The sequence below is a fragment of the Scophthalmus maximus genome, chromosome 14, assembly GCF_022379125.1.
Source record: "Scophthalmus maximus strain ysfricsl-2021 chromosome 14, ASM2237912v1, whole genome shotgun sequence".
Lineage (NCBI taxonomy): Eukaryota > Metazoa > Chordata > Actinopteri > Pleuronectiformes > Scophthalmidae > Scophthalmus > Scophthalmus maximus.
In genome coordinates this window covers 14,648,783-14,660,599 of record NC_061528.1, presented here as the reverse complement: position 1 = coordinate 14,660,599, position 11,817 = coordinate 14,648,783, and the positions used below count along the sequence as shown (strand labels likewise).

At 42.1% G+C, this 11,817-nt stretch overlaps 1 protein-coding gene across 1 annotated transcript in view; it reads right to left on the bottom strand.

The window, feature by feature from the left end:
* tsc22d1 (TSC22 domain family, member 1) overlaps positions 1–11,817 on the bottom strand; it is a 28,906-nt gene that overhangs the window by 5,664 nt on the left and 11,425 nt on the right. The window lies entirely within an intron of this gene.

The following is an 11,817-nucleotide window of genomic DNA, read 5'->3' as shown; positions in this document are numbered from 1 at the left end:
TACAGAGGTTTAGCAGTTGTATCTAGGGCTGCAACTAACACTTATTTTCACAATCACAAGCTTTTGATTATTTTATGGATTAATCGATAAGTTGTTTGGTCAAAAAAAAATGTAATTTAATGTCGATTGCGTTTCCTAAACCTTCAAGATTATGTTTTGTCCAATACACTAAAGATATTTAGTTTACTGTCGTAGAGGAGCAAAGAAACCAGAAAATATTCACATTTAAGAAGCTGAAATCAGAGAATTTGGATATAAAAACTACTTAAACCGATTCAAAAATTATCAAAATAGTTGGCGATTCATATAGTAATCAATTACTAATTGATTAACTGCTGCAGCTCTAGTTGTATCAATGTATCAATGACAGGCAGCTACAGGTACAGGTATGTAGTAGTGAGAGCGGAATGTAATCAAATCTTAGGAACAGAGGAAACACTAAATACCATCCAACGTCAGGTTTTAACTTTAAAATGGGGGCTTAGGCTAATTTGGGTATCAGTGCCCAACTTATTAGGACCCAGTACTGGGAAGGGAGGCTCAAACGTAGCCTCTGTGAGATGTACCGCGCACTGATGTCAGCCTCTGCTCACCTCTGATCCCAGTCAAACACTTCGACGCTTAGCGAGGAGCCAAACAGCTTAATGACAGGCTCCGAGCCACACTTATCTCTTCCGGCCTTCTTTGCTGACTGCGAGGGGATTTAGCCAATTACCCAGACCTAAATAGCCGTTGCGACGGCAGTTCTGATGTGGTCACACTCGCACACAAGTGCACAAGGGGGATTGGAAGGAGCTATACTTGGTGTTGCTGGCAGCCAGCCAAGAGGAAGGCGAGATGACGTTCCAGGAAAATGCCCCTGGTTAATATCAAGACGTCCATGCTTTAGACGAAAAATGCAGAGCTCAAACGTGACAACGAAACAAGTGGATCAAACTTATGGATCACTGGTGGTGCAGTTTAAGCTTAGTTACGTTTAGATTGGTAAGGTTTATGGTTCAGACACAAAATGCTGTTTTTTTTCCATTTCACAACCATTAAAGACAATAACAATTCTACTTTGACACCAAGTCTCATTTCTACCGAGTCAACTTATCAAACTGATCCTGTGATGACCGGCGGAGACGCCTACGTCACAAAAGTGCTGCTTTATTAGTGCATGTACTTGGTTTATCACCAAACAAAACACCATTTTTAATTGATATAATTGCAGACTGTGTTATAGGTACTCCAGCCATCTGATGGACAGCCCAGTGACCTACTGAGGAAACTTAAGAGAGAAATGACCCAAAGTGTATAAAGTACAATGCTTCATGTTCTACTTTTATACGGCACTAATTATTAGTACTAATGGGTGTTTTAAATACACATGAGCACACTTTTATATCCAAAAACTAAAATGCATTAAGGCTGTATACAATTATAATTTCTTTTTTACTATGTAGGAATTTAACATTTGTCCCATTTGAACTGTAGATGTATGTCAACTTCTTTGTCTCAACACATCTGTGTATTACTTTACATCAATGCACCCTTCAATTAATTTACTGCAGATATCAAATATAATCCACTGCAAGGAGGAGTACCCGGTTCACCGGTTTACAGTGTCTGTTCAAAGTATTCCTCAATGCGAGTGCTGCCCCTGAAGCCACCAATGACTGAATAGAAAAAAGGACAATATAGCCGTGCAGCAGCCTTTTGTGTGCAGCTACTGTAGTGATTGGCCCAGGCAGCTAACTCCCAGCTGGTTCCCCCGTCTTTATTTTACCTTTTGAGATGCTGCTCCAGCTCCCAGAACAAAAGCTTCATTGCCATCTCGTCATGGCCCTGCACTCGTACGCCCCGCGCTCTCATGGAGCCGTCCGTCAGCAGGAACATGTACACTCCAAAGTGACACAGCAGTGTGTGTTCCGGGGCTTCTTTGTTTAGTGTTTTTTTTTTTTTTTCAAACGGCCCTCGTCGCTTCTTAAAATTGAAGGTGGACAGATCTGCGTCTCTCCCTACAGATGCGCTTTGGTGAGTGCTGCTGCAGAGGGGGAATCAGAAGGCACCGAGCCAGGTTATGATGACCGGGTACATGTCATCATAACGAGAGACTTTTGTGTTTGAGTGGCTTTGCTAGTGAGTGAATTACCGAGTGCAGACAGTCGCTGGGCGGGTGGTGACGTGTGATCATGTGATGCTGGGAGTTACATAAACCATCAACAGAGATTAGCATGTGGCCCAGTGATTTCCCTGCTTCTACACCACAAGCCCTCTGCCCCCTACAGCCTGAGACACAGACCGACAAAAAACCTCTAAAAACTCTGCCCTTCCCTGTTTTTGAAATACAACAAATCAGTGATTTAATTGACCAATGTATACATTTAAATACACATAAATGACGCAACAGGAGTGATGCTGATGCACTGAACTCACCCTGACCATGGTTTGTATTGCTGCACGAGGGACTAGATATTACAGATTGTCCCTGAATCCAAAGATGAAAGAGATTACCATAAAGTCATCCCATCAAAACTACAATAGCAGCCCTGACACCAACTGTTTGGTTTAGTGGGCCATTTTCAAACGAATCCCAGTTTGGGGGGGGGGGGGGGGGGGGGGGCAAGCTCTAGTCTTCAGCGTCAGCCCTCTGCGTGATAGACAAGAGACCCCGTGCTCCAAGGCCTTATCTTGTCATTTCTCATTGAAAGACAGCTTTAAGATGGCTTAGTGACCCCAGCAGACAGAAAACACAACGTGCACTCGCAGAGCCTCCGCTGGCTTAGAGACGGCCGGCCAAGAAACAACAGGTGAAGGATGAGCACAATGCGGGGGGATTTGACTTGTCCTAACAGACTCCCATGTGCTGGGGTGAATCAGTGTCACATGACTCCTGGGTGGGTCACATACAGTTCGACAGGACGGTGCTCAGAGTGGAGGTCATCAAACACCCCGAATCAAACATTAGTTCTCTAGTTACCTCACTTCATCTTAAGAAAAGTTATTTTGAGGTTTATCCACTAAAACAATATCGGAAAAAAACAGGTTTCAAGGCTCAATACTCTTCTTCCTCTTTAGGAAGCATCTCATCACGTCTTTGTTGTGCCCGTATCATCACTGATGTTTGATCGTCGTATCATAACGTTGGTTCGCATGACGGCCAAAGTTAGAAAAGTCCAGCGCTGCACCATTTGACAGGGAAACCATTATGATACTGTGCAGCAGTCTAACGTCACCAGACGGGGATTGGGGCCTGAGCCAACCACAGCACGGCGCCCCCCCCACCTTCTGATCTGTGTGATAATAGTCATGGACTGCATCCTCAGTTACAGAGTAGAAAAAATATAGGAGGTTTTACAGGTTGTAAATCTCTTCCGGTCAGTGCGATGAATGTGAGATTTGTCTACTTTTTTCGCTGTAGTTGTTGGCAGGCCGAAACATGTCTGTACTGTCACAGTAGTATTATTTACTACCAGTCAGCAGTAAGTTATACTGCCACTACTTGCACTTGTGACCCCTAAAGAGTGGGAGAACCACAGCACTAGTTCAACACGGCCGTCCTCTTCCCCCAGACACCAACATTTACTCTTCTAACACATTTATTCAAAATCATGTTTGAATCATTCTTAAGTGCATGTTACAGGGAACGCGCGCACGCACGCACACACGCAAACACGCACAAAACTAATCGAATGCATGAGTTTGTGTATGCATCCATGAAAAGGCTCATCCTCTTCTGCATGTTATCTGCTGAACAAAAGTCTGCTTTGTAAAGTGTATTTAATCTACCGCCGCAAACATCCACAAATGTAAAATCACATCAGCTGTTTAGATAAGACTCATACAACAAAGTATACTAAAAATTCCAAAGCTCCTCACCTGTAAGTCTATAATAAATGTGCTTCATTACAACAGTTTGTTCGATCCAAAGACTAAACATTACTTCAGTAATACGACCGACTAGTCAGTTTTACGAAAATGCATCTTAATGGGAGAAGAACTCACACCGGCTGTCTGTCTAGGGAAAATGAAAACTCTAAAAGTTAATAAAAGGGGCCTGGCATGTCCCAGCGATGGAAAAAAAAGAAAAAAAAGAAGAGGTCTATTGAATTGTTGAATTGTAAAGGCTTTTAGCTGAGCGGGAGTTTGATAGAGGAAAGCACACACAGACTTTACCAGTAAGCCCTGGCAGTGGTTTTCCATAGTCACACCCAGACTATGGAGAATGACAGAGAGCTACTGAGTGAGTCGGTCAGTGAGGCAAGGGGGGAATGATGAGTGGCCATTTTGGCCTCCATACGTAAGAGAGAGAGAGAGAAGCACCATTGGAGCATTTGGGCTGACAACAGCAAGTCCTTAGTCCTCACTCTATACCAACACACACACACACACACTGCCGGAGAGGCGGAGGTAGAGAAGGAGGGAGAGCGAGAGACTCGGCCAGAGACATAGAGCCAGAATGGCCCAGATCCACCGCCTCAGCATTCATACTGTCTCAAAGAGCCACTGACGGAGGGAGAGCTAACTGATCATTTGATCCTGTCAGCATGTAGGCTACACGATGGAAGGAGCCTCGCCCAACTCCCCCGTGTTTCTATCCTAATAAATACTTCATGACTGGTGAAATTAAATAATAAAGTCATGATGACAGACCATGAGACCCGACCATCTGTTTCTGCTGATAAAAATCAATAACATAGTAAGTTGTAAAAGATTCCTACTGCATTGTCAAGTGAGACACTTCAGTCCCTACTAACCCGTTTCAGAATAGGTCCCATCTCATCCACACACAGCAGCGGATCGGAGTTGCATAACTTTTTGTGTGATGTGTATGAGCAGCAAGTTTGAATAATGTGGAGTGAAACCTGGTATTAAAAGGATTAGCAGCCTAAGAACACACAGCGCTCTGAGCACAGACAACAGGGGTTGGGGATGATTGCTAATACAGCAGTAAAGATGAGAGAGAGTGTTGAAACGAGACGTAGAGAGCTGCATCTCCTTAAGGAAAAGTGCACACGGAATCCACAATTAGATGCACCGATGATTTTAAAATGGCCAAAAACATCAACACGGTTAAATCATTCAACTGCAAATACTGTTAATATTCTAAGGCACCAGCATCGGCGAGTCAAATAAAACAGAATCATTTTGATATCAAAGATTTGCCCAATCTTGCCAAAAGCTTTACACGGAAACCTTTGTCAAATCAGTTGAGATTTAACCTTTCATCTTTGGTCAGTGTGAAATTGATGAAATTATCTGGTCTTCACAAAAATCAATTATTATCTTATCATACCTCCAGATAGCATCACTCCTAAGGTTTCTCAGTATCTTCGGTCTCCATCTTAAGCTAAAAAAATGCACTCTTGGTATAATTCCTGATCAGGTTATGCGTCTATCTAGTCTCGTCTTTTCCGTTTAAGAAACATTGCAAAACTAAAGTCAATCATATCACAAGCTGAACTGGAGATGATCATTCATGCTTTTATATCTTCCGGACTCGACTCCTGTCATTCGCTGTTCAGCTGCCTTGTCTCTGGACCGATCCACCAGGATGATCCACATCACACCCTTCCTATATTCTTTATATTGGCTTCCCACGAAATTCAAAATTCATTTTCAGATAAACATACGTCCCTCGCACGAAGTTAAAAACACAAGGTGATTGTCCAAAGCTCCGACACAGTGGAATGCCCTTCCTACAGACGTAAGATCTGTGGTGTCTGGACACCTTCAAAAAGCAACTGAACACATTTATTCAAACTGACCTTTGTCTAGTTCTCTATTGTCTATTTTGTCCAAATGTGTGTTATCTTGTTCTATTGTCTGGTTCCCTTATTGTGTAATTTTCACAATTTTACTTTAGTGAAGTATAAACCCTACTAGAAGAAGTGTGGCAAGAAACAAACTCTCACTTACACACACTGAAAGAGAGAGAGAGAGAGAGTTCTATTTGAACAGAACATCTCTGTCTTTGTTCTTTTTCTCCTGAGTTACTCTTTTACAGGTGCAGCACAAAACTGGAGACGTGTTCCCACCTCGTGAAAATATTTGGTTAAGTTCAGGAGAGGGGTGGTGCCTGGGTGGAGCGGGCAGATGAAATGACTCAGTCCTTATCGACACACCCACTCACTCTGTGAATTCTCCAGACAATGACTGGATCTTTTCACACATTGGCTCTACCAGCTCCATCTAATTTGGCCTGGGGGCCTGAAAACCCAGACACAGACTGAAGGATCAGAGTACTAGAACCAATTTTTCAAGGCAATTGATGAAATATTTTACCATCCACCTCAGCCTCAATTGCTGTTCAAATAGAGGATGTCTACGTTGCCTCAAACTGCACTTATTTCATAAATTATCTATGGCAAGTGCATGTGGAGGAAAACCTTTGATTTTATTTTAATACCAAAATTGGTGCAAAATATCCAACTAAATTAAAGATTGTGTGTATCTATGTAAATTTATTTGTATGGATGCACTGATAAAACTTTTCAGACCAAGTGGAAGTACTTACATTTTAGCACTGATATGAGTACTTGCCATTGCTTGACAATGACATGACATCTAGCACTTTGAGATTGCTTTTAGCAATGAAAAGTACTCTATTAATTAAATGTATTATTATTATTATTATTATTACTATTATGTCCAAAATGAATAGAGTATATCTCTGCATCTACCTAGTCTATATGAATAATCTTTGTATCTATATAATGGTAACACTAGTGTGATTTCCAAGCATCAGTATAGATGTTACTGGGTCAGAGTAAATGAAGATTCAACACAACATAATGTTTCATGTGTATATCCCCTGTGTAATCATGCAGCTGTAGCCCAAAACCTTTGGCAATCCACAACAAAACATCTGAACATTACCTGTGCCAAATCTTCGGATTGATTGACACCTCTATCGACCATTAGAGCAAATAGATTTGACGGACAGCCTCCAAACCCATGTCAACAACAACGTTCACAAATTATGAGAAAGCAAAGTTATGGACTAAAAACAGACAACAAAACATCAAAAGCCAAGACAAAATGTATGCATGTTGCAGTTTGATGTGAACTTGATTTTGCTCTTCTCCGGCTGCTGCTTCAGAGAGGTTTGGCCGCAGAAGGATAAATATAGATTGTGGAGCCTGTATGGCATGTGTCGATAGCATGAAGTAGCATGATTGTCGGGTTTGTGCGTTTTTGCAACATGCTGATTTAGTAGTTGCTTGGTGTTTTTCATTTAGGTGAAAATGGTTGTCATGGGTGTTTAGCCGAGCATCTCCCCATTACATGCATATGCTACATGGCTACATGGCTCTGTGTCTAGCCTATATTTATATGATTTGTTTGGTGAGATGGGCTGTTACTCCCGGTACCGGCGTTCAAGTTTAATACCATCACAGTTCTATCAGTGACTTTGAAAAGATCTTTTATCTTCTTCAGATATTCATCGTTTGCAGTCTGCTCTACCTTTGACACCCTCACTACCTGCTCATCTCTCTAGAGGACGCCAGGCTACTGTAACTGTAGAGAGTTAACTCCAGTCATCTTTTCCTTTTACATCAGCTGCAGAAACAGGTTAGGAAAAGTTCATCACTCCGGCAGAAACAATTAAAAAACACAAGCCCTGACCCATTTCCCCACTTTCTCATTCGTGGAGGGAGAAGTGCGTGCACGCGCTCTTGCAAGATTACAAGTGAAGAGAAGAGCACAGCGCAGTGAGTGGATTAACTCATGGTGACTCCAGCGCGCTGGGATGGAATCTCTGACGACAGCAGAGCTATCATAGGCACAGCTCAGGTACAAACAAACTAACTGTGTGACTTTACAGGCCGGCCGGCCAGCGTTTCCCAATCATGACCACACTTTCACTGTGACGATCCTTCACTGGGCATCGCCTATCTTACATACACACTGTACACACCTAACCCGTTTCCAACTATGCAAAAGCCAGGATGAGGTCACGTGGAGTTCAGGCTCAGTTACACTGCAAAAATCCCAAGGCCACCCCATGGTGAGCATATTACTGAGTTTACGTCTGGACGATGGGGAGTAAGGAACAGCATTCTGGAGGCAAATCGGTCCCCCGTGACTCCACTGAAAAACTCGATACGGTACATTTAGTTTGCAGTGCTTTATGCAAGCTGCTTTACGTAGAAGGAGAGAATGGAGATGTATGTTCTCTGCTACAGCGGACGTCAACTTCACATCGAGTGGATGTTATTTAAATTGGAATCTCCTTAAAGATGGTGCAACCTCATACACTTTCTTTACTGACATCCTTCGGAGGAGCAGCTCTTCATTCTGCCCCCTCATAACCTGGACTGCACCACACTTTTAAAGCAATATTACATAACTTGTGAGTCACAGTGAGTCAAAACAAAACAAACATTTTTGTTTGAGTCTTACCTGTTACAGCAAGAAGGCAGGCCACAGGTAAGCATGAAAGAAAGACAAAAGAAAAACTGGTCAATGACAATATACCGAGGGCTCACAAAGTTCAGAGTTTGCTTTCCGCTTTACTTATCACTGTCAAAATATGAATCTATCACAGCAAAATTTTATATTGAACCATTACATATACAAAGGCGAAAGATGAAGTTTTCAACTAAAACAAAACCTCACAAAAACATCCAGGATTCATTAAAATTATTTTTGAACACAACATGTAGTACTTAGTACTAGGATTTGGTTCAAAGAACTAAGCAGTTTTGTACCTAAAGGATTCTTACTCCCATCAAACTAAATAATGGGAGAGAGAGAGAAAATCAGAGGGCACAACACTCATGTGGCTCCATCTGATTTATTTAAACAGCTATAGATCCCATGGGTTCATCCCCTTAGAAGATAAACTAGGACTTCAGAGGTATAAACTGTTACACACTGCCATCTACTGACAAAACTAACGCCACTGCATGCCTTACTACTGCTCCAACTTCTCACAATGAGCCTGTTACTGTCCGCCCTCCTAATGCAGGGCGTGGAGAGAAACGTTTAGAGTAGTCTTGACGTGTCACATAAACCATAGAGTGCTTTTTAAAAAAAAAAAATTTAAACACACGATTGCAAAAGAAGTGAGGACAGGCACTTCTATGATCCAAGGCTCCTTTAACCAGCAGAGTCCCTCATAAACTTCACTGCCTCCAGCGACGGAGTGAATGAATCCTGACCTCTGTCCAGTCAGCATATGACAAACTCAAAGAGCAGTGTAGATTCCCCCAATGGCTGCTCTTGACAGTCCTCCGCTCACTAACTGTGTCTAAGTAGAGCGAGATGAAATCACACGCAAGGATAAACTAACTATAAAGAATCAAATAAACTAAAACAAGTGTGTTTTTACTTTGCGTAATGTGAGTTCAAGTACTCAATTCAACAACAATTCAGACATCCATAAATGTGACTTTTGAAGACTCTTACAACTGCTGTGACCTCAATAATTTCCTACACGACTCAGGTCTCAGGTGTGGAAGCACACGAAGGCGCTAACCTTTTCAAAGTAATCTACATTCAACGGTCAGTGTGCGTCTGTTTGAAAGTCAGAGGTGGGCTCTGCGGACAGACATCGCAGACGAAGCGGGGAGCCATTACGTAGAAAGTATTAGACATGAACTCAGACAAGTTTCACATCAACAGGAACAGTTTCCAGAACATTCTGTGGCGTCTGTGGTGGAGCTTGCATGAGGCAGAAAATGACGAGTGGTTTCTTTTTTCTCCACATTCGTCAACAGGTCTATTCGCTCGCTGTGAATTCTCCGGAGATTTTAAGGTGTCCTCCCATGGGCTTAATCTGACATTTACAGGAAAAGTTTAGTAGGGGGCTGGCAGGAAAAGTTCAGAATAATGTCAGCAGCAACGCTTTTGGGAAAATGTCTGGACTTTGGTGTCTGAAAGCAGCTCAAGAAACTCCAAACTCTAAAGTGCTCCCGATCAGTGAGTGAGGAACAACAGTTAAGTGCATTTACAAAATCTCCAGCTACAAGTTACCTCCATAGCTTAGAAAAAAAATTAAAACAATGGCTGTATTAATGATAAGCAAAATATTATGATAAGATTAAGAAATGGCCAATAACAATTGGCTAAGAAACTCAAACAAAAACAACAGCTCAAACGTTCTCAGTCAAAGCAGGTTAGAGGAAAAATATTTAAGTGAATGAGACAGTGGTCTCCCGCTTTTGGACCCCACTTTACTTTCTTACTGTATTGGGGAATACATTTTTGATAGAAATGATTACTTCAGTTGACTCAGCCTGTGCACATTTCACTGACAGTGTACCGCTACCATTTGGTTGCAAACTGGCCTCTCCGCCTGTGGTAAGACACAGTTTGACTTTTTGTTTCCAATTTGCATTTCATAGTTCTGCTTCACATCTCCCTCCCACCCATCAGGGCCAGCGTGTCTGAAAAAGGAGCGTTCACAGCGGTAACACTTTCAAGGTCATTCCAGTCAGTTTCGCACGAATACGGTGCTTTCAAACTTGGATTTTGTCAGGATTTGACACATACACTGACGAGCACATTGTGAGGGGAGCCTGGTGTGTAGGCTGTTATATAGCTTTCCATCCAGCAGGGGCTAGTAAAGCACTGTTTAGAGGATGAAAATGGTTTGCAGGGAGACTTTACTTGGCAGGAGTGATACTGTGATGTGCCAGCAGCAGCAACCAAAGAGAATGCATTGGGTATGTAACGCTCAGAAACAATTTTTTAATAAAAAAAATAAATTGTCATCGCTAATCAACAGAGATTTTAAGTAAACAGGCTAATATGACCACAGAAAATCTTTTCTTTGAGTACGACAATTTGCACTGAAGTAAATGTAATATTGAGTATGTGGATATTAAACTGACAGATATAGACACGATGAAGAGCCAAGTGTCTCTGTGTTTCATGCCTGCTAATAAGAGAAGCAGCTGGTGAGACTAGATTTAAAAGAAAAATTAAAAAACAACTTGACCCTCCCTCCAGCAGCCCTCGGCATTCAGAGAGAGCATAGAAAAGGGGATTAGCTCACACAAAGTGAGAGTGAATGAATCTTGAAAGAAAAGACACTCAGTGGCAGGAGCTCTCACATCACAGCTGAGGCTATCAGACTCCACTAACCCAAGCACACCAGATACATTTACAACTGTCATTTATGACACTATGAACTTTCACAGATCCAGGCTTTTCAGCCCGGCCTCCAGTGAAGCCAACCCTATAGCCTGGTTTATACTTCGGTGTAGGGTCGGCACAGAGCCCACGTGTCGCCGCTGTGAGCACAATTGCTAGTTACCACACAAGTGTGTGCACTTTAAACAACGGTGACAGAAACTGAGTGGATCATGTTGGAGTTGGAGCTAATAAATGTACTATAATTTCACTGAAATAACAAACACAGAAAAGAGAGATGTCAGAGGAGATAATGTGTACAATAGGGGTCGACCGATATGGCCTTTCGGCCGATAACGGATATTTGAATATTTGTCTTCAGCAAAAATTTAGAATAATACAAACTCTTGACAAAACTTTGTTGAAATGCCTTAAAGCATATGTTTAATTCACAGAACCTTTCTACATGACCTTAACCAAAAAAGTGCAGGGAGCTACCAAGTTGTAATACTTGGCCCTAAACACCTCAGAGAAGCATTTTCTAATCGTGTACTGTAGCTACTCTGGACGGCATTGCCCATGCCTCCAGCAAAAACATCAGGAATCTGGGACTTCTCTTCGATCAGGACTTCTTAGAAGAGATTTCGAGGACTGCCTTTCTTCAACTATGTAACCTTGCAAAGAAAATTGCAAAAAGATGCAGAAAAACGAGTCCACGCCTTTGTGACCTCCAGGTTTGATTATTGTAATTCC